General features: G+C 47.3%; 1 protein-coding gene across 2 annotated transcripts in view; it reads right to left on the reverse strand.

Annotated features, from left to right (window-relative positions):
* The window catches only part of grid2 (glutamate receptor, ionotropic, delta 2), a 1,370,357-nt gene that overhangs the window by 1,106,697 nt on the left and 241,451 nt on the right, over positions 1-22,209 (reverse strand). The window lies entirely within an intron of this gene.

The raw sequence follows: 22,209 nt of genomic DNA on the forward strand, positions 1-22,209 counted from the left end.
GCTTCAGGCACTAGTTCATATGCACCTAAGATGGATTTTTTCACCTCCTCATACGTCCCAGATGCCTCCTCTGATAGTGATGCAAACACTTCACCAGCTCTACCTACCAGCTTTGTTTGAATCAGTAATACCCACATGTCCTGTGGCCATTTCATTTGTTTAGCAACCTTCTCAAATTAAATGAAAAAGGCTTCTACCTACTTCTCATCAAACCTTGGCAAAGATTGGACTATGACGCTCTTTCTCTTTATCCTCATCACTATCCTTAAACTGTACGTTTCCCTTAGCTCTGCCAATTTTAACTGACTGTCATGTTTCATGGCCATTTTCTGAAGTTCAAACTCTCCCCCTTTCCTCTCTCTCTATTTATTTTTCCTCTCTCTTTTTCTTTTTCCTCTCTCTCTCTTTTTCCCTTTCCTCTCTCTCTTTCCCTTTCCTCTCTCTTTTCCCCTTTCCTCTCTTTCTTTATGTTCTGCTGGGGCTATTCTTTCTTTTTCCCTCATTTCGTATTCAAGCTGTTTTAATTCTTTTTCATGTTCCAGTTGTTTAATCCGTAACTGAATTTTTGCCATTTCTAATGAGTCAGACTGTATCTCAGGCATTTTTAAATGTTCAGCTACCGCCGTAAGTACCTTTTCTTTTTGTGTGCTGTCAGGTAACGTTAACTGCAATGTTTTTGCCAAATCTAAAAGGCTTTTTATTTATCTCTGTTCGTAAGGTACTGTGTGTGACCTTCTCCACCCCCAAAAACTTCCGAGCCTCTGAAAGAGCCATTGTCCACAACACACTCCCTACTTAAACTGGAATACCACACCTGAAAATCAAACACAAATATGCTCACCGCTCACTGTCTTTAAGTTCACTAAGCCAACCCAATCACGAAAGATAGACTTTTATTCCACAAGCTCCCAATTTATTATGGGCTAGGGTTTAGAGAACCCCAAAGTATATCATGGAGTTCACCTTACCCACAACTTTTACTAGATTTTCGTTATGGGGTGCACAAGGGCCCACTTTACAGGTGTGATGAAACAGAGAACTAAAAATACTTTTGAACAAAACAATGTTTATTCGATGAATCCAGTTAGCATTTTATAAACACACAGTAAACAGTTTATCAACTACCAACACACGTAACTCCACAGATACAATACTCTATAGATAACCCTTAATAACTTCCCAAACAACATCCATAAGTTAAACCCTTTTTAACTAAAGACAGCAGATTTAAATTCTCTACAGAAACAGATATAACTTTGAAATCATCAATGATCTGGAGGCATTCTTTAACTTGTAGAGAGAGATATCATTACACAGCTGCTTGCTTTGAATTCAGCTCTCCAGCTTTGAAACCCAAACCAAAAATGCACTGCAGCTCCCAGCTCAAAAGGAAAGTGAAAGACAGGCCGCCCAGCTACACCCACACACTGACATGACTGTAGCTATTTGATAAACACCCATTTCTTAAATATACACTCCCATGACATAAAGGGCAGCAACTTTGATTTAATGGAACTGAACAAATTTGAAAACGAGTAACCTAGCCCCCCACCACATGATCCCCCGCCCCTCACCTCACTGAATAATCAAACCTCGCCGACGTGATGGGGTTTGCAACAACTTTTTGAAAGCGAGATTCAGTTGAGGGGATCCCTCCGGGGTCGCAAAGTAAGTAAAGCCCTGAAGGAAGAGGGATGCGCCCGCGCAGTGCTCTGGTTCTGCTGCCGGCACAGCTTGCCACTGCCCAGTTGGCACCGTGCCAAACTAGCAGTGGCAACCTGTGCCAGGGGGCAGTGCTAGGTACAGGTCCTCTGGGGAGTTACTTGTTGGTCCTGTTATGTGTCCACTCTTTTTTTTTCCCCCCAGAGAGGCTCGAGATCTGGAGTCAAACCCTGTCTGTGCAGTTGGAGAGCTACACATGTGTTTTGAATCAGAGACTGACATTTTGAAAAAATATGATAAGGTTCTGCCCACAATCTCATTTCTACCTGCAAGGTTAACAGCTAAGAATTCCTCACATACATTCAGAACATTCAATTGCCCTGTGCCTGTTTTTCAACGCTTAATGGGCAGCATGGCCCAACATGGTGGATGCCAAGTGGACTATGAGTTGGAAGTGTACCATTTGCCATCGACAAAAAAAAAAAAATGCCCAGAGCCTGGTGTTAGGTTTTTGGTATATGCAAGTAATTAGGGGCCTAACTTGTATATGTTGTAAATGTGCAACATTGGGCTGCCTTGAACATAGCCAGTGCCAGCACTGTTTACCCAAGACTCTAAAAAAGATTCCATTTCCCCAATTCCCACCCCACACCTCGAAGGAACAGCCCATATTGGGGTTTACCTTGTCCACGCTGCACTTCTACAGCAATGCCAATTATTCAGGCAGGTTTCAACAAGGGGTCTCATTCAAAATGAAGAAATCTGATTACCTCATTGGGGCATGGGCTTGATTTTAATTCCTGGCTGGACGGATACCAACCAGGGCTGGAGAGGAAATGGCCTCCTTGTATGCTAATGTTATCTGTCGCTTACTTAATAGCTGTCCTGCCTCTGTGGTTGTGTGAATTTGAGCCTTATCCCAGGGCTTGAGTGCAAAGAATTCTACGTTGACACTCCAACATATTTACAGTTCTTTCTTTGGATTGCTGTCTTGCCATGGTGGAGAGGTTGTTGATTCCGAGAGCAACGCCGTCAGCACTTTTAACCTCCTGGCAGGGTCACTCGTGATGGTAAGGTCAGGGGGGTGGGGGGAGGAAACAGATAGAGCACAATCCAAAAACAAGTCCTCAATAGCGGATCAGGCGGAAGGTACTTGTCCAGTATCAACGGCTGTGATGGCGGACGAAGGCGGCAGCAAGTAGGGGGATTCCCAGTCGTCGAGGTTCCCTTGCCATTGGAACTGGACCTACCCTCTGTCCAGAACCGTGTCTGCTGATCTGCAACGGCACTCCCACGTTAAAGGGTGTCCTGCACCAGGCATCTACCTGGAGGAAGCCAGCACAGGAACATGAGGGATCTAGAATGTAAAGACCAATCTCAGCTCCCAGAAACACCTGTCAAATGTGCCGTCAAAGATGCGGCTCTAGAATTGGACTCAACAGCCATGCAAGAACCCACACAACCCATGACTGCATGAGCAGTAACACGGGGTTTCTTAGGTGGACAACCATGCTCGTGGGTGAGTAATCGCCGAAGAAGATTCCTGTGATATAATTATTGAACTGTTAATCTGAAGCTAGACACTTTCAAGAGAGCAGACCAGAGAAAAGGTGCAAAAGCAAAGTTTGGCGGATGCTGGCAATCTGAAACACGAACGGGAAATGGTAGAAATACTCAGCGGGTCTGGCAGAATCTGTGAAGAGTGAAACAGAGTTAGAGTTCCAGGTCTCTATTTCATCAGAACAATACAGTCACCAACTGGAAGGAAGGACTGGAAGAACTCAGCTTATGGACACTGACAGAAGCCTGTTCAGCAAAACCTTGGAAGAATATAGCAGCTGGACCCATACACAAATGAGAAGGCTGACAGCCTTGCTTATTGTAGAACTCAGTGGACCATACAGATGATCGCGATGCAGTCTTTAACCATCAGGAAACAGCCCCAGATATCATTCGCTCAGACAGAATTGATGTTTCTATCCACTTCAGATAGGGAAAATCTAAGCTGCTTCAGATAGCACTTTAAAATACAATATCAAGTATGTGGCTCAAGAATGGTTATTATAACAGTAATTGCCTCCCAGAATGATATAGAAAAATAGACATCCAAGACGTGATTGTACAATGGTAATAACACTGGAAGCCTCAGAGAACATTGTAAACCGTGAGAATAAAATTCCAACAGCTTATAATCATCATTTGAAGCCAGCAATGGGTTTCCTTCCTTCTCGCTGCTCAAATTTTTCAATTAATTCGCAATTCCAGGACTGATTCCTTCAATCTTTTCATTGGGGTTTTGTATGGTTTAGACCAGTGAATTCCCCACCTGATGCCATGTATATACGGTAGCACAGTGGTTAGCACTGTTGCTTCACAGCACCAGAGTCCCAGGTTCGATTCCCGGCTTGGGTCACTGTCTGTGCGGAGTCTGCACGTTCTCCCCGTGTCAGCGTGGGTTTCCTCCGGGCGCTCCGGTTTCCACCCACAAAGTCCCGAAAGGCGCGCTGTTCGGTGAATTGGACATTCTGAATTCTCCCTCCGTGTACCCAAACAGGTGCCGGTCTGTGGCAACTAGGGGTTTTTCACGACAACTTCATTGCAGTGTTAATGTAATATTGTGACAATAAAGTTTGTTATTATATACGTGGAAGGATTAAGAACCATCATGCGGTTGCTATAAGGCAACAATTAGCCCCTTACAAAAGCTCAAATGAAAAGGTAGGGTTGAAATTGATGTGTATTCTGCCTATTTACCTGTGATAAAACGGGTGCAGAGAATACTAATTTTGCAGTAAAATAGATTGTATATTGAAATAATAATCTTTATTGACACAAATAGGCTTACATTAACACTGCAATGAAGTTACTGTGAAAAGCCCCTAGTCGCCACAAGTTCGGGTACACAGAGGGAGAATTCAGAATGTCCAATTCACCTAACAGCACGTCTTTCGGGACTTATGGGAGGAAACCGGAGCACCCAGAGGAAACCCACGCAGACACGGGGAGAATGTGCAGACTCCACACAGACAGTGACCCAAGCCGGGAATCAAACCTGGAACCCTGGTGCTGTGAAGCAACAGTGCTAATCACTGTGCTACCGTGCTGCCCACAGCCAAATCTATTGGTCCCACAACTAAATGGTTGGGGTCCTTCCATTAAGAAGATACCGAAGACCCCTTAAATATGCCAATTAGCTGGTTCGTTCCCATTACGGACCTGCTTTCAAAATTCGGTGGCTAATTTTTCAGCAGCCAATTATAAAAGCCAGTTAATAATATTGATTTCTTGAGAAAAATCTTTGCGTGGAGTCAGGCGCTTCAGTTCTATCCCACCCAGTGGTCGATCCCAGTGTCACTCCCAGCCTGATGGCCACTGTCAGCAAGGGAAGTAAGCCAACACTGATGTTTATGCTCTATTGAACCCTATGGAGATGTGGCCAGCATCGAGTCCCAAGGACAAATTTCCACCTATCCTTGATATCCTTGATTAGTGCATAGGCTCACTGTGCAAGAGCAGAGGGGGGGGGGGGGGGGGGGGGGGGTGCAGCCCCACTGACTGACAGCAAGCAGGGGTGAATCCACCCACCCCCACACAGTACAGCAGAAATGTCATTGGTCGTTCTTTGTATTGACTGCAGTCTAAGAAAATGCCCTCAAAGTGTAGATTCTCTCCTGCACAGCCAATCCATTTTATACTCAACAACAACTTGCATTTATATATTACCTATAATGTAGAAAAATATACCAAGGCAATGCCCAGGAGAGGAACAGCAATTTGCTTACATTACTGGACTAGAAATCCAGAGACCTGGAATGATGATCTGGGGACAGGAGTTGGGAATTTAAATTTAATTGATTAAGCAAAATCTGCAACAAAATGGAGATGACTATGAAGCTACTGTTTTGCCATAAAAGCCAATCGCATTCATTAACGTTCTTGATGCACGATCAATTGCACAATTGGGTACAACTGTGGCTTTATTACAGTCAGATGCGAGGCCTCCTGCTGCAGCTGGCGAAATGGCAGGGCACTGGAGGTCCTGCATATTTATACAGTTCTCCCTGGGCGGAGCCAGCCGGCAGGAGCTACACGCGAACCTGTTGTGCAGGTCCTACCTTACATCTCCTATTACAGTGGATCACCACAGTTCTTTAGGGGAAGAAATTTGCCATGCTTACCCAGTGTGGCCTATACACGTGACTCCCGATCCACCCTCTCAAATGGTCTAACAAGCCATTCAAGTTGCATTCAAGGCAGTGGCTCACGGCTACCTTTTCAAGGACAGTTAAGGATGGGAACATATATGCTGGTCTTGCTTGTGCTGCCCGTATTGCATAAACAAAGAAAAATATGACACCAAGTCACAAAGGGGATATATCAGGAGCAATGGCCATGAGCACAGACAAAGAGGTAGATGTTAAAAAGAATCGTAAAGGTGCAAGGACAGTAGAATAGGTTTCGGTGGGGAATTGCAGAGCTTTGGGCCTGGCAGCCCGACAGTATCATTTTCCAGTGATGATGCGATGAAAATTGGGCTTTGCACAAGAAATGAGAATCGGAGGAATGCAGAGGTCTCAGTGGGCTGTGCGGGTGGAAGAGGACGAGGAAAGAGAAAGACGCGATCTGCCTTTTTCCAATCAGTTTGGAAAGTAGCAATGAGCAGACTGAGGAGCCACGTTCTAACCCTGCTCAGAGCTCTGTCACAGCTTCTGGACAGCAGGGTGAGTAGCCAATGTAACTGTGACGCAAGTGTGCCCGCCTTTACTGACAAGAGTGCACCCAATACCCGCATTGGGAAGGATTGAATGTAATTTTAAGAGTTGCCTTGGAGTCAAGACTGAACAGCTCACACGTTCACTGTGAGTTGTACCTTCCAAGGTGTTTTAAAATGTTCTGTCCTCTGACGTTGTTTTTTTTTGTTATTCGTTATATTCTGCCTTGCTGCGTCCTCTGACAGCTATTTTGGGAAAACATGTCTATTCGAAATCCAGCTATTCCCAGTGATGGTGGGATCCAGGTGACAGCGACTGCAGTTGCACAGCAGGTTTGCACGGTCAGGCACTCATGGAAGTTGATATGTTGACACTGTGCTCAGCAGCAATGGTATTGTTTGTTGTTAACTGCCTACTCAGAAATGAGACTGCCAAAGTGGCTGCAGAATGCATTGAGAAGACTGTCCATTTACATTACTTTAAAAGACCTCTCGATTTAAAAGCTATCAGGAACCACATCGAACAGCAATCCACCAAGTGCCACTGCCCATCTTTTCATCATGTTGTAAAGGGAGGCCCTGACTCATCCTTGCAAGATCCATGAGTAACTGAGATGGTTTTCCATTGTTTTCCCCTCTGTGGACTGTAACTGAAGCTAAAGGGCCCCGAGGAATGCCCCACCGAGGCCGCCCTTACCGAATTTCCTGCAAGAATTCTTTTAATGCCGCCCAGATTTCTTGACCCCCCCGGGACTCCTCACCATGGCTGCAGGATGCCCCCCCCCCAACACGCCAAATGATGTGTTAGAGGGTCCTCGAGCCTCCCCTCACTCAGCCTCATCAGGGCAGGACAGGGCACCCCCTCCCCCCCCCCACCCCGGGCCCAATCTCTGGCACGGGCAACCTGACACCCGGGCACCTTGGTACTGTCAGCCTGACACCTTGGCAGTGCCCCTGTCAGTCTGGCAGTTCCATCTGGCAGTGCTATGATGCCCAGATGGCAGTGCCAGGGTGCCAGGATGGCAGTGCCAAGGTGCCAGGATAGCAGTGCCAAGGTGCCCAGGTGGCAGGAGTGCCAGTGTACCATTCTGCCCAAAGCCCGGCCAACCGGCGCCTCTGATGGCCTGGGAGACCCCCCCCCAAACTGCCGTTCACCTCGTCCACATATATTGGCGCCCACATGGCGAGGTTTCCCAGGTGCAGATGTTTGTTCCCATTGGGCCCCAACATACTTAAGTGAGCCTGACTGCTCACTTTAATATGTAAATCTGGATCTTGCCCAGTGACGTCTCGCACGATCTTGTTAGAGCCGGGTGTGACGAGACCATGCGATTCGGCCCAATATTCCAGGTGTGGTCTCACCAAGGCTCTATATAATGCAGCAAAATATTCCTGCTCCTGTACTTGAATCCTCTCGCTATGAAGGCCAACCTACCATTTTCCTTCTTCACTGCCTGCTGCACCATCATGTTTACTTTCAGAGACTGATATACAAGGACACCCAGGTCTAGTTTTACATTCCCTTCTCTGAATATATGGCCACTCGGATGATAATCTGCCTTCCTGTTTTTGCTACCAAAGTGGAAGGCCTCACATTTCTCCACATTATACGGTACCTGCCATTCATCTGCTCACTCACTCAACTTGTCCAAATCACACTGAAGCATCTCTGCATCCTCCTCACAGCTCACCCTCCGACCCAGCTTCGTGTCATCCGCAAATTTAGAGGTATTACATTTAGTTCCCTCATCTAAATCATTAATATAAAGAATGTGAATAGTTGAGGTCCCAGCACTGATCTCTGCGGTGCCCCACTAGTCACTACCTGCCATTTGGAAAAGGACCGGTTATAATTCCTACGTCTGTTTCCCCGTCTGTCGACCAGTTTTCTATCCATCTCAATAAGCGACGCCCAACCCCAGGTGTTTTAATTTCACACGCTGATCTCTTCTGTGGGAATTTGCCGAAATCTTTCTGAAAGCCCAAATAAACGACATTCATTGGCTCCCCCTCATCAACTCTACCAATTACAGCCTCGCAGGATTGCAATCGGTTTGTCAAGCATTATGTTCCTTTCAGTGCTGGTCCTCCCCAATCCTTCCACAGTTTTCCAAGTGCTCTGATATTAAATCTTTAATGGACTCTGGCATTTTCCCCACTACTGACGTCAGGCTGACTGGTCTATAATTCCGTGTTTTCTCTCTACCCACTGTATTAAATAGTGGGGTTACATTAGCTACCCTCCAATCTGCAGGAACTGTTCCAGAGTCCATTGAATCTTGGAGGATGACCACCAAAGCATCCACTATTTCAAGGGCCACTCCTTTAAGTACAATGGACTGTAGATTATCAGATCCTGGGGATTTATTGGCATTCAGTCCTGTCGATTCCCTACTAATATTGATTTCCTTCAGTTCCTCCCTCCCGTTAAACATTGGTCGTAATTCCCCTTTCTTGAGCCCAAGTGCCCCCGGCAGGAGAGAATCAGGATTAATCTCCAATGGCGTTAGGAACAGGGTCCCAGGTGCACGTCTCTCTTCTCAACGATGCAAATATATGCATGGTAGACAGCTTGCTGGATTCCCTTGGAATCTCAGTATCGGGCCGCCATTTTGAATGAGTGGCCCCATCCCGAGGCCCGGCGGCATCTCTCCTTCCCTAACGCTAATCCTTCCCCTCCCCTGCCCACTGACAAGGAGAGTCATCTTCCACCCCACCCCCCCATCATGGGAATAATGGGTCACCCCACTCCACAGCACCCACCTATGAGAGTAACACAACCCCCACCCCCCCCCCCCCCCCACGACCCTCAAATAACTGACCCCATTCAGAGGCCCCTCAATCTGTCATCAACATCAGAGATGACAGATCAGTCGTCCCCATGTTGCCTCATCAGTCACCCCATCAGAGACCCCCATCTGAGGCCCCCATCAGAGACCCCAATCAGTCACCCCCATCAGACCCTCCCATCAGTCACACCAGCTTGAAAGCGGAAGAGCAGTCCAAGCAGTACTTTGTAAAACCACTGCATTTTCACTTACCCTTTTCTACCATCCATTGCCTCAGACAAAAGCCTTGAAAGCAGCAGCTCTACAAGTGTCAGAGGCTTCCTCGACAGCCAGGTATACCAGTCTCAGAAGGTACCAGGGTCAGTGGATAACATGGTTAAGAAGGCGTATAGTGTACCAGCCTTTATTAGCCGAGGGACAGAGTTTAAGAGCAGGGAGGTTATGCTAGAACTGTATAAGATGTCGGTTAGGCCACAGCTAGAGTATTGTGCGCAGTTATGGAATTCACATTATAGGAGGGATGTGATAGCATTGGAAAGGGTGCAGAGGAAGATTTAACAGGATGTTGCCTTGACTTGAGAGCTTTAGTCATGTTGAGAGATTGGATAGGCCGCAGTTGTTCTCCTTGGAGCAGAGGACTGAGGGAGGGGGGGGGGGCATGACTGAGATGTGCAAAATTATGAGGGGCACACATAGAGTAGACAGAAAGAAGCTTCTCCCCTTGGTGGAGGGATCAATGACCAGGGGGCATAGATTTAAGGTAAGGGATTGGGGTTTAGAGGTGAGGAAAACCTTGTTGTGAGTCCGGAATTCGCTGCCTGAAAGGGTGATGGAAGCAGGGACACTCATAGCATTTAAGAAGTATTTAGATGTGTACTTGCAATGCCAAGGCAGACAAGGCTGTGGGCCAAGTGTTGGAAAATGGGACTGGAATGGTCAAGGGGTTGTTTTTGACTGCGCAGCCATGATGGACTGATGGGCCTTTTTTGTGTTGTCGGCAGCTATGAAACTTGAAAGGGCTTCAAATCCCCTGACAGCCATTGAAATGCAAATCTTCCATTCAATATCACAAGGCAATACATTTCACTAGCCAGTGACTGACAGCAGGGGCATTTGGTGGACTGTTTATTCACCTTTCCCTTCATGCTTGAATTAATCTCAATTACCCTGCTTTGATGCGAACCACAATGTTGATAAACACTTTCGCTATGATTGACAGCTCCGGGCAGCACAGTGGCCTAGTGGTTAGCACAGCTGCCTCACGGCGCTGAGATCCCAGGTTCGATCCCGGCTCTGGGTTACTGTCCGTGTGGAGTTTGCACATTCTCCCCTTGTCTGCATGGGTTTCGCCCCCACAACCCAAAAATGTGCAGAGTAGGTGGATTGGCCACGCTAAATTGCCCCTTAATTGGAAAAAAATAATTGGGTACTCTAAATTTATATTTAAAAATTTTTTTTTAAATGATTGACAGCTCCTCCCCTCATCAAAAGCAGCTAAGTGGTTTCATGTCTTCTTTTTCACAGCAGAAACCATCTCGTACCAAAGCCTGCTCTGTAAAGTTCCTGATCAGGGGGTGGAACATCTCCGTGGAGAGAGGGGGGGGGGGGGGGGGGGGAGAGAGACTTGGGCTTCAAGCCCGTTAATTGCAAACATATACATGCTCAAATGAGGGGCGAAATTCTCCGGAAACGGCGCGATGTCCGCCGACTGGCGCCCAAAAAGGCGCCAATCAGACTGGCATCGCGCCACCCCAAAGGTGCGGAATGCTCCGCATCTTTGGGGGCCGAGCCCCAACATTCAGGGGCTAGGCCGACGCCGGAGGAATTTCTGCCCCGCCAGCTGGCGGAAACGGCCTTTGTTGCCCCGCCAGCTGGCGCGGAAATGACATCTCCAGGCGGCGCATGCGCGGGAGCGTCAGTGGCCACTGACAGTTTCCCACGCATGCGCAGTGGAGGGAGTCTCTTCCACCTCCGCCATGGTGGAGACCGTGGCGGAGGCGGAAGGGAAAGAGTGCCTCCACGGCACAGGCCTGCCCGCGGATCGGTGGGCCCCGATCGCGGGCCAGGCCACCGTGGGGGCACCCCCCCGGGCCAGATCGGCCCGCGCCCCCCCCAGGACCCCGGAGCCCGCCCACGTCGCTTTGTCCCGCCGGTAAGGTAGGTGATTTAATGTACGCCGGCGGGACAGGCAATTTATCGGCGCGACTTCGGCCCATCCGGGCCGGAGAATCGAGCAGGGGGGCCCGCCAACCGGCGCGGCGCGATTCCCGCCCCCGGCGAATATCCGGTGCCGGAGACTTCGGCAACCGGCAGGGGCGGGATTCACGCCAGCCCCGGCGATTCTCCGACCCGGCGGGGGGGTCGGAGAATGTCGCCCCAGATTTATGTTCCCGCTGGTGTGAGGCAGGTAGCGTGCTGCCATCGGCGGTTGGGTCGGAGTTTGACTCCCGGGGGGTTGCTCCATTCTCCGCCAGATCGGGATTGCTGATCGGAATGGAGGCTAATGGAAAATTCCAACTCGTGTTCCCCAACATTTCTGGTTATTTGTGTCCTCCTTTGTGAAGACAGAACCAAAGTACATATTTAGTTGGTCAGCCATTTCTTTGTTCATCCCATTATAGATTCTCCTGTTTCTGACTGTAGGTGACCTACAGTTGTCTTCACCAATCTTTTTCACTTCAATATCTATAGAATACTGTCAGTGTATGTTTTCGTAAGATAACTTTCGTACTTTATTTTCCCCTTTGTAATCAGTGCCTTTGTCCTATTTTGCTGCATTCTAAACTGCTCCCAATCCTCAGGGTCTGTTGTTTTTTCTGGCTCATTTCTATGCCTCGTCATAGAATAGAATCATAGAATTGACAGTGCAGAAGGAGGCCATTCGGCCCATCGAGTCTGCACCGGCCCTTAGAAAGAGCATTCTACCCAAGCCCACATATCCACCTTATCCTCGTTACCATAAGACCATAAGACATAGGAGCAGAATTAGGCCACTCAGCCCATCGAGTCTGCTCCGCCATTCAATCATGGCTAATATTTTTCTCATCCCCATTCTCCTGCCTTCTCCCCATAACCTCTGATCCCCTTATTGATCAAAAACTTATCTATCTCTGTCTTAAAGACACTCAGTGATTTGGCCTCCACAGCCTTCTGCAGCAGAGTTCCACAGATTCACAACCTTCTGGCTGAAGAAATGCCTCCTCATCTCTGTTTTAAAGGATCGTCCCTTTAGTCTGAGATTGTGTCCTCTGGTTCTAGTTTTTCCTACAAGCGGAAACATCCTCTCTACGTCCACTCTATCCAGGTCTCGCAGTATCCTGTAAGTTTCAATAAGGTCCCCCTCATCTATCTAAACTCTAACGAGTACAGACCCAGAGTCCTCAACCATTCCTCATATGACAAGTTCTTCATTGCAGGGATCATTCTTCTAAACCTCCTCTGGACCGTTTCCAATGCCAGCACATCATTCCTTAGATACGGGGCCCAAAACTGCTCACAATACTCCAAATGGGGTCTGACCAGAGCCTTACACAGCCTCAGAAGCACATCCCTGGTCTTGTATTCTAGCCCTCTTGACATGAATGCTAACATTGCATTTGCCTTCCTCACTGCGGACTGAACCTGCACATTAACCTTCAGAGAATCGTGAACAAGGACTCCCAAGTCCCTTTGTGCTTCTGATTTCCTAAGCATCTCCCCATTTAGAAAATAGTCTATGCCTCCATTTCTCCTTCCAAAGTGCATAATCTCACAATTTTCCACATTGTATTCCATCTGCCACTTCTTTTCCCACTCTGCTAGCCTGTCCAAGTCCTTCTGCAGCCCGCCTGCTTCCTCAATACTTCCTGTCCCTCTACGTATCTTTGTATCATCTGCAAACTTAGCAACAGTGCCTTCAGTTCCTTCTTCCAGATCATTAATGTATATTGTGAAAAGTTGTGGTCCCAGCACCGATCCCTGTGGCACACCACTAGTCATCGGCTCCATCTTGAAAAAGGCCCCTTTATCCTCACTCTCTGCCTTCTGCCAGTCAGCCAATCCTCTATCCATGCCAGGATCATACCCATAACACTATGGGCGCTGAACTTATTTAACAGTCTCCTGTGCGGCACTTTGTCAAAGGCCTTCTCGAAATCTAAATAAATCACGTCCACTGGTTCTCCTTTGTCTAACTTCCTTGTTACTGCCTCAAAGAACTCTAACAGATTTGTAAGACACAACCTCCCCTTGATGAACCCATGCTGACTCAGTCCTATTTTATCATGGACTCCCAAGTACTCCGCGATCTCATCTTTAATAATGGACACTAAAATTTTACCAATGACCGAAGTCAGGCTAAATGGCCTATAATTTCCCATCTGCTGCCTCCCTCCCTTCTTAAACAGCGGTGTTACATTAGCCACTTTCCAGTCCTCTGGGACCCTTCCTGCCTCCAGTGATTCCTGAAAGATCATCACCAATGCCTCCACAATCTCCTTTAGTTATCCTAAGCTGTGTCTTTTAGAATCCTGGGGTGTAGTCCATCCAGTCCAGGTGATTTCTCCATCTTCAGACCTTTCTGTTTCCCCCAAACCTCTCCTTAGTGATGGTTACTGCACCTCCCTCTGCCCCCTGATTCTCCTGGAGCTCTGGCATCCCACTGGTGTCTTCCACCGTGAAGACTGATGTAAAGTAACTATTCAGTTCCTCTGCCATTTCTTTGTTTCCTATTATTACTTCCCCAGCCACATTTTCCTTTTATATATTGAAAAAAACCTCTTCCTATCTTCCTTTTTCTTATCATCTTCTCCCCCTCTGCTCGCTTTTAAAGGCTTGCCAATCCTCTGGCTTCCCACTAATTCTCGCCACTTTGTATGCTTTTTCTTTTTCTTTTATGCTGTCCTTGACTTCCCTCGTCAGCCATGGATGCCTCGTCCTCCCCTTAGCATGTTTCCTCCACCTTGGGATGAATTTCTGTTGTGCCTCCCGAATAACCCCCCAAAACTCCTGCCATTGCTGTTCCACCGTCTTCCCTGCTGGGCTCCTTTTCCAATCAACTCTGGCCAGTTCCTCCCTCCTGTCTTTGTAGTTACCTTTATTTAATTGTAATACCGTTACATCTGATTGCAGCTTCTCCCTCTCAAACTGCAGGGTAAATTCTATCATATTGTGGTCACTGCTCCCTAAGGGTTCCTTCACCTTAAGTTCCCTAATCAAGTCTGCCTCATACACATCACCAAATCCAGAATTGCCTGTTCCCTAGTAGGCTCCATCACAAGCTGCTCCAAAAACCATCTCTGAGACATTCTACAAATTCTTTCTCTTGGGATCCACTACCAACCTGATTTTCCTAGTGCACCTGATTGAAGTCCCCCATGATTTTCGTAATATTGCCGTTTTTACATGTCTTTTCTATCTCCTGATCTATTTTCTGCCCCACATCCTGACTACTGCCCCACCTAACCTTTTTTTCTTAGACACTAAGGGCAATTTAGATTGGTCAATCCACCAGTCTAATTTCTTGGATTTAATTCTACCTCTAATTACCTCTGTAAGCCATCGTTTGGCCACCTTTCCCATTTTATTTTTGTGTCAGACAGGAATGAAAAATTGTGGCAGTTCACCCATGCGCTCTTTTGAATATTTGGCATTGCCTATCCACTGTCATCCCCTTAAGTTACAGTCCCCAATCCATCATAGCTAACGTGTGTCCCACACCATCGGAGTTTTCTTTATTTAGATTCAGGACCGTAGCCTCAGAATCAACTATGTCACTCTCTATCTTGATGAAGAATTCTAACATATTACGGCTGATCAGGCGGCATGGCACGGTGGCGCAGTGGTTAGCACTGCTGTTTCACGGCGCTGAGGACTCGTATTCGATCCCTGCCCTGGGTCACATTCCGTGTGGAGTTTCCACATTCTCCCTGCGTCTGCGTGGGTCTCACCCCCAGAACCCAAAGATATGCAGATTAGGTGGATTGGCCACGCTCTCCTTAGTGATGCCCCTTAATGGGCAAAAAAATTAATTGGGTACTTTAAATTTATAAAACAAATTATGGCCGATCATCCCTAAGGGACCTTGCCTAACTAGATTGCCATTTATTCCTTTCTCATAACACAATATACAGTCTATGATGGCCTGTTCTTGAGTTGATTCCTCAACGTATTCGTCCAGAAAACCATCCCGTATACACTCCAGGAATTCCACCTCTATGATATTGTTACTAATTTGATTTGCCCAAAACTATATGCAGATTAAAGTCATCCATAATTACAGATGTTACTTTATTGTACATATCTCTAATTTCTTGTTTGATGTCATTCCCAACATCACCACTACAGTTTCGGGGTTTTAATCCAACCACCTTGGTACTTCCCAGCTCTACCCATAATTATTCCACATTGTCGGAGCTAAAAGCCTTCCTCATAATTGTGTTAATATCTAGCAAATCGACTCCACCATCTTTCCCTTTTCATCTGTCCTTCCTAAATATTGAATACTCCTGGATGAACACATTGTGTTTCATGGCAATTTTAAATCTGTGGTGTTAGGGGAGCAGGAGCCAATGTAGATCAGCAAGGACATGAGTGATGGGCAAGTGAGACTTGTGACAGTGTCGGTACAGGCAGCAGAGATTTTCACAGGCTAAAGTTAACAGAGAGTGGTGGACGGGAGGGACAACTAAGAGAGTAACAGAACACTCGCTTGATAGTACAGAGCTTGAAATATTGCTGAAAAGAGAGACATGTCGCCAAAGCTTTTTATCTTTCGCTCATGGGTGACACAGTGGCATAGAGGTTAGCACTGCTGCCTCACAGCGCCAGGGGCACGGTTTCAAATCCGGCCTTGGGTGACTGTGCGGAGTTTGCACATTCTCGCCTTGTCTGCGTGGGTTTCCTCTGGGTGTTCGGGTTTCCTCCCACAGTCCAAAGATGTGCAGATTAGGTGGATTGGTCATGCTAAATTGCCCCTTAGGGTCCAAAGGTGGCAGTTACAGGGATAGGGCGGGGGAGTGGTTTTAGGTTAGGGTGCTCTTTCGGAGGGGTGGTGCAGACTCGATGGACCGAATGGCCTCCTTCTGCCCTGTAGGGATTCTACGATTCTACGATTAGGGACAAACACAAAAATGCCAAATTTCTAACTACCACAATAACTGAGACTGCAGAAGATAAAAGGGTGTTGATTGGTGAGCAAGTGGACTATGATTGGATGAAGTACTATTGTCAGGGTGCACCCTTTTCCACTGCATCATAAATTGACATAATTTTTTTTTTAAACTTGGCGTTCTTGTGTTTTCCCTGATCAGTGCAGGATGTAAAGCTTCAGAAGTACGTCGCCCTTTTCAGCAGTGATGAAATAATCTTGAGATGGTCGTGGGATGGAGGAGGGTTCCAGTTGATAGGCATGGAGACAATTGATGTGATGAAGTTGGTTTCATGACCGTGAGGATATGGGGGGGGGGGGTAATGTCTTCTTAATAAAGCTCAAATTCAGATTTAATGGACTTTCTAAATGTGGCCTATATAAAAAATAAATCAATCACCGTTCAAGATATTTTTGGTTGACCTTTAAAGTACAATAGGGCAGGACTGTAATTGTGATCAATAAGCAGGATTTAATCAGCATTGATTGGTGGCTTGGCGCGATCGCAATTAAAATTTATTACCAGTATTAAGAGATAGCTCATTCGTTGTTTGCCAAAGAGACTCCATGCATAAATGCATCTCCAAAATTCCAGGCTTTCAAATGCTAAACATTTGTTTCCAATTATAGAAAGGGGCTTGAACAACAATACATTTTGTGTTGGTCCTGCTCCTGTGCTTTTTTTTAATAAACAGAATGGCATTTTTTTCCATTTTCATTTGCCAGCCAGCCTTCGCAGATACATTGCCTGCTTTGTCGGATGTGTGAAAAGTCTAGTGGGAGATGATGAGAAAACGCCAGGCGTATCCATCATTCAAAGAGCAAAAATAAATGATCTTCAGTACTGTAAAGTGTGCTAATCGCCAATAACGCCGCACAAAGACATCCACAATCCTTCCATTCTGTTTCACGGCAAAAAAAACTGTCAGACACACCAGGGAGCTAGAATCCTTTCAGCATTCGAATCAAATGAATCGTGACATCAAAATCTACATTTATATAGCACCTTTATAGTAATGAAACATCCCAAGGCGATTGCAGAGGAGTTAGATCTTCAAAATGGCTCTGAGTCACTGAAAGACATATTAGGGCAAGTTGTTAACTGCTTCATCAAAGAGATAGGTTTTAACGAGCATTTAAAGGAGAAGAGATGGAGGGGGGAATTGGACCCAATTGTCTGCCACTAAAACTGGAGGAACCCCCGTTGGCTCAATCTCTGGGATGCCCAAGGCAAGTAAGTCCCTAAATGGCAGTGGGAAACCTGACTTGGGGACTTCTGGCTCCACCTGTGACAATTAATTGCTGCACTTCCCCCCCCCAAACCAAACTGGGTGGAAATCACATCCCGAGTGTTGCCAACCTATCAGCTCTCCAAAACCAACAGTGCCACCAGGTGTGGTGGCTGCTGCTGGTAATACACTTGAGCCTTCACCAGGAGTTTGCTTCTTGATCCCCCCACATGTAGAGACCCCTGTCCACTGCTGGATGGACACCAGCTGTGACGGGACGAGGCCCTTCAATGGGTTTTGATTGCCCACTTAAGAACCTGAATTGGCATCCAGGTGGGAAGGATACCTGCAAGCCTCAGCTTGGGCCTAATCTTACATCTACAGAGAGGTGTCCCCCATCCTGCCCGATCAAACTCACCATCAACTCCCTCCACCGGCAGGGGGGATGAGATGGGGAGAGAATTAAATTCTGCCCAGTCAGTCAGAGAGGTTTAGGGAAGGAATTCCAGAGTTTAGGGCCCGGCTGCTGAAGGTATGGCCGTCAATGTTAGAGTCGGTAAAATTGGGAATGTAAAAGAGGCCAGAATTAGAGAAGCACAGATATCCCAGAGAGTTAGGGGGCTGAAAGAGGTACAGAGATAGAGAGCAGGGGCAAGACCAGGGAAGGATTTGAAACCAAACGCAAGTCAACATCTAATTCTTTCCATATGCATTATGTCTGGAGAAAGGAGTGGGCACAAAGCAATTAGGCCAAATTGAGATGCAAACCTTCAGTGGATGCACATGCTGACTCATTAAGGCCCCACCTTAACCATGTTCAACATCATTCTCAATCATGGACGCATCAATAAAAACAAATCTGTGGGAATACTGAAACGTCAATGAAAATAAAAGTCGATAGATGTAAAACAGCTACTCGTTTCACCATCATTCCGTTTGTGATCAAAGTCGCAACGATCTGCCCTGCCGCATTCCGGTTGATTTCTATTTTAGGAATTATTTTCCAATTATTTTGCTTCAAATGCAGCTGAAGGATTCAGGCTAACCGTCGCGTTAAAACATCTGAAAATTCATGGTATCTGGGCAAGAACACGTGAGGCATGGGCCTAAACAGAAAATGAGATGTTGCCCACAATATAACGTCAAGTGGCGCCAACACATCTATGATTCCAGCATTGACTGCGAAGACCACTAAGGCTTTGGCTTCCACAGTCCTTGCACGTTTGAGATTAAAGAAGTCTCTTTCATTTCTGTGCAGTCTGGATGCACCAGACCAGGCCCGGGGGGGGGGGGGGGGGGGGGGGGGGGTGGAATGACAGACTGAGCTTGACTAAACTCGCCCTCTGCCTGGCTGCCTGATGAAAAGCAAGAGATGGGGTGGGGACAGTGAAAATGGATCTGGGATTTACCCACTACCTTCCTGCCCGAATCCGGCCAACCGAATGGAGTCATCAAGGCCAATTCTGCCAATTAAGCCCGAGGACTGAGCACTGGGGAGAACGACGGCACGCAGCAGCGGCTTTATCGTCAGGCCAGTGTGACGACAATCGAGGCCCAGTCAAGTAGATGGGGGAAAAAAACCCAGAACGTACCCCTCCATAACTCAAAGGAAAAGGGACACCCTCCTCCCTCAGACTTCCTGCTCCGTCCCTGGAGTACTTACTCTCTCCTGGGGTCCGTACCCTGTGGATCTCCGCCCGGCCAGTTTGACCAGTTGGACTGTTACTTCCCACTGGCTGCCTAGTCCTCTTGGTCAAGGGGGCCTTACTATTTGCAGGCAGTGCTGCTGGTGCTCAGAGGGTGAGCAATATTTCCCAAAACGCCTCAATTTTACCAGAGGCAGTGAAGCCAAGTGCAAAGAAGCAGGTCAACTCGGCCAATAACCCTGTGGTGGAAGAGGTATGTCAACTGAAGATGTTGGGTGCTCAGATAGGAGTCTGGTAAGTACTGCGAAGTAGCTTAATGTATTGCATGGCTTCAGAATTCACTTTCAAAACAGCAATCGTTGACGCCAAGACAGGTGATCCAAAGAGTAATCTTGGGCTGGATTCTCCCACAATAGGACTATGTCCCCACTCCATCGTAAAAATGCTGGAGTTTTACTCTGGAGATTCCTGGGAAAAGGTGGAGCAGATTTAATGACCTTCAGGGGGCTTGCAGAGACCCAGAGTAATTCACGCAACATTAGCTGCGGGTACGGGCCCCCCTCACTTCCAGTTTTGAGTCTGCGCATGCGCACGGCGGCAGCCACCAGCGGCCGCGCCGAGCGCCATGATGACTCAGGTCACGGAGGTAGGAATTAGAGCCCCCCGATCGGCCGCCCGCCCGAGGATCTGACTACGCGGATATTAACCCCGGCCGCCTATAAGGCCTATAACCCCCAGTGTCCGATCCCCGCGCCCCCCGCCAAGGCGGCCGTGGATTGAGTCCACAGCCGCCACGCGAGCATACCGACCGGCAATACCAGGTCAGTTCCATGTCGTCGGGAACTCGGCAGGTTGGGAGCGGAGGATAGCTGGGCTGGTCTCTGTCAATGGGCCCCCAGTCATGCGGCGTACTCCGCGATCATGCTGATTCTCGGGCCCCGGAGAATGGCAGGACCGGCGCCAGGCCCGATTTTGGCGTGAAATTGGATTCTCCGCCCCTGCGGCGAACGTGATTTCGGAGCGGGGCTGCGGAGAATTCAGCCCCTGATCTCTCCCAACTCTTTAAGGTTAAAAAAAAGAAGTGAAATAATTAGAGGTGGAACTAATTGCCCTCGCTGTGGCCTGTGGAAATCATCAGAAAGTACAGCTTTGTTAAATATCACATATTTGCTGAACGTGCTGATCATTGGCTCAGTGTTGCTGTGGCCCGGGGCATTTCAAGCAGCAGGACTCGCTGGTGGAAAACATACTTGTTTGAAATCCTTTGACCCAGTTACTTCGAAAACACCACCAAATGGGGAGCTGTCACTATGCTCAGTGAGAAGGGGGCCACCAGTAGAATCACAATTCTTACAATTTCGCCCAACAAAACATTTTGAGCCACAGCGTTGGCCGTCAAGGTGACGTGCCAGAGTGTGTACAGTTTGAGAGGTCAACGTCAGTTGCTCTTATGGGTGAATCAACGGGTTATGTGCAAGGCGTGTTGGCTTAAAGCCTCGACACTTTACTCAGTAAATATTTAGGTTTAAAAAAATGTAACACATTACCTGAAACTGTTTTATTAATGACCTTTAAATAAATTCAGAATGGTTGCAATATGAGATTAAATGAGACAGTGTAATGAGATGATGTTTAAAATGAGATAATAGAGCAGAACATAAGTTAATATAACGAAATGAGAGGCATTAGCATAATATAAAGAACACCACCACCTCTGAGTCAGCCACAATCCTGGGTTGGAAAAGTTGCTTCATCGTCGCTGGTCCAAAGTCCTGGAACTCCCCAACGAACAACATTGGGGAAATATCCACATCACAGGGACTGCAGCAGTTCTAGAAGATGACTTGCCAGCACCTTAACAAATGCAACCAAGGATGGACTAGAGAATCCTGCCCAGGGTCAACAGATCTTTAAATGGTCTGCCAAATGTTCCGACATGACAACTCCCATGGTGGATGGAACCAAAAGGTTTACCCTTCTCCCCCACCCGTCTACACATGCGAACCGGGTTTCAGTTCCATGACCGAGTCAGGTAGGCTCTGACGGAATCACCATCCCCCAGCATCTGAGGATTATTCATATACTTACCCTCCCTCTGCAGTTGGTTTGATCCCCTCTCGACTTTGGGAGAAATTGAAGTTTCGCAGCATTTTCTCAACCCTGGCAATTTGACATGCAGGGAGGTGTGCACCTTTTGGACGCATGCACTGCTGTGACCTTGGGAACAGGAACAGGCTATTCAGCACCTCAGATCTGTCCTTCCATCCATTTTGGCTATCTGCAGCTCGATTGCATGTTCCTGCCAATACCTCACATCCTTCGATACCCCTTCCTATAAAAACTCTTGCATAAAACAGAGGTGTGAGTGTTATCAAAGCTTTTTGTCTTGCACTCATCTGATTAAAGGCAAGAATGTCAAATTTCAAATGATCAACTGTGATTGTTCACAGTTTGGTATTCTTGCATTCGACCTGATGAGTTGAAGATGAAAAGCTTCCACAACACGTCCCTCTTTTCAGCAACATTCAAGTTACTACCAAGTGATTGTTGACGAAAATCCATTCCATCTTAGTCCAGAAAATGGCAATTGTTCCTCAGCATCCAAGAAGCAAAGGTATCCAATTCTGATTTTCGACCAATTCGCTTTTGGATCCTGCAGTCATGAACATATGCTTCATACTATATCACCCAGCTTTGATCTGTCATTCTAATCAGAGGCCTGAGTTTGGGGGTAGTGGGGTGCGGGGGGCAGGGCAGTATGTGGGGAGCAGTGACAGCTTCCCCTGTCTAACCCAAACCAGCTATCACCAGCAGTTACGGGACAGAAGAGTTCCAATAAAAGTATAAATTGCGTTTCGTTCCTGGTGGAAATCCGGCTACTGGCTCTGTCCCACGCCTGCTCCCTTGCACGTGCCACCTCGGAAATCCCAGGGGAAGTCACACAATCTCAGAGTAGCAGAATTTGAGTTACTAAAATCATGTTCCGTCGATGATCGTGTAATGAAACACTGGAGGAGGGAGTTTTCAATTTACCCTTTTGTGGGCG

The sequence above is a fragment of the Scyliorhinus torazame genome, chromosome 3 (assembly GCF_047496885.1).
Source record: "Scyliorhinus torazame isolate Kashiwa2021f chromosome 3, sScyTor2.1, whole genome shotgun sequence".
Taxonomy (NCBI): domain Eukaryota; kingdom Metazoa; phylum Chordata; class Chondrichthyes; order Carcharhiniformes; family Scyliorhinidae; genus Scyliorhinus; species Scyliorhinus torazame.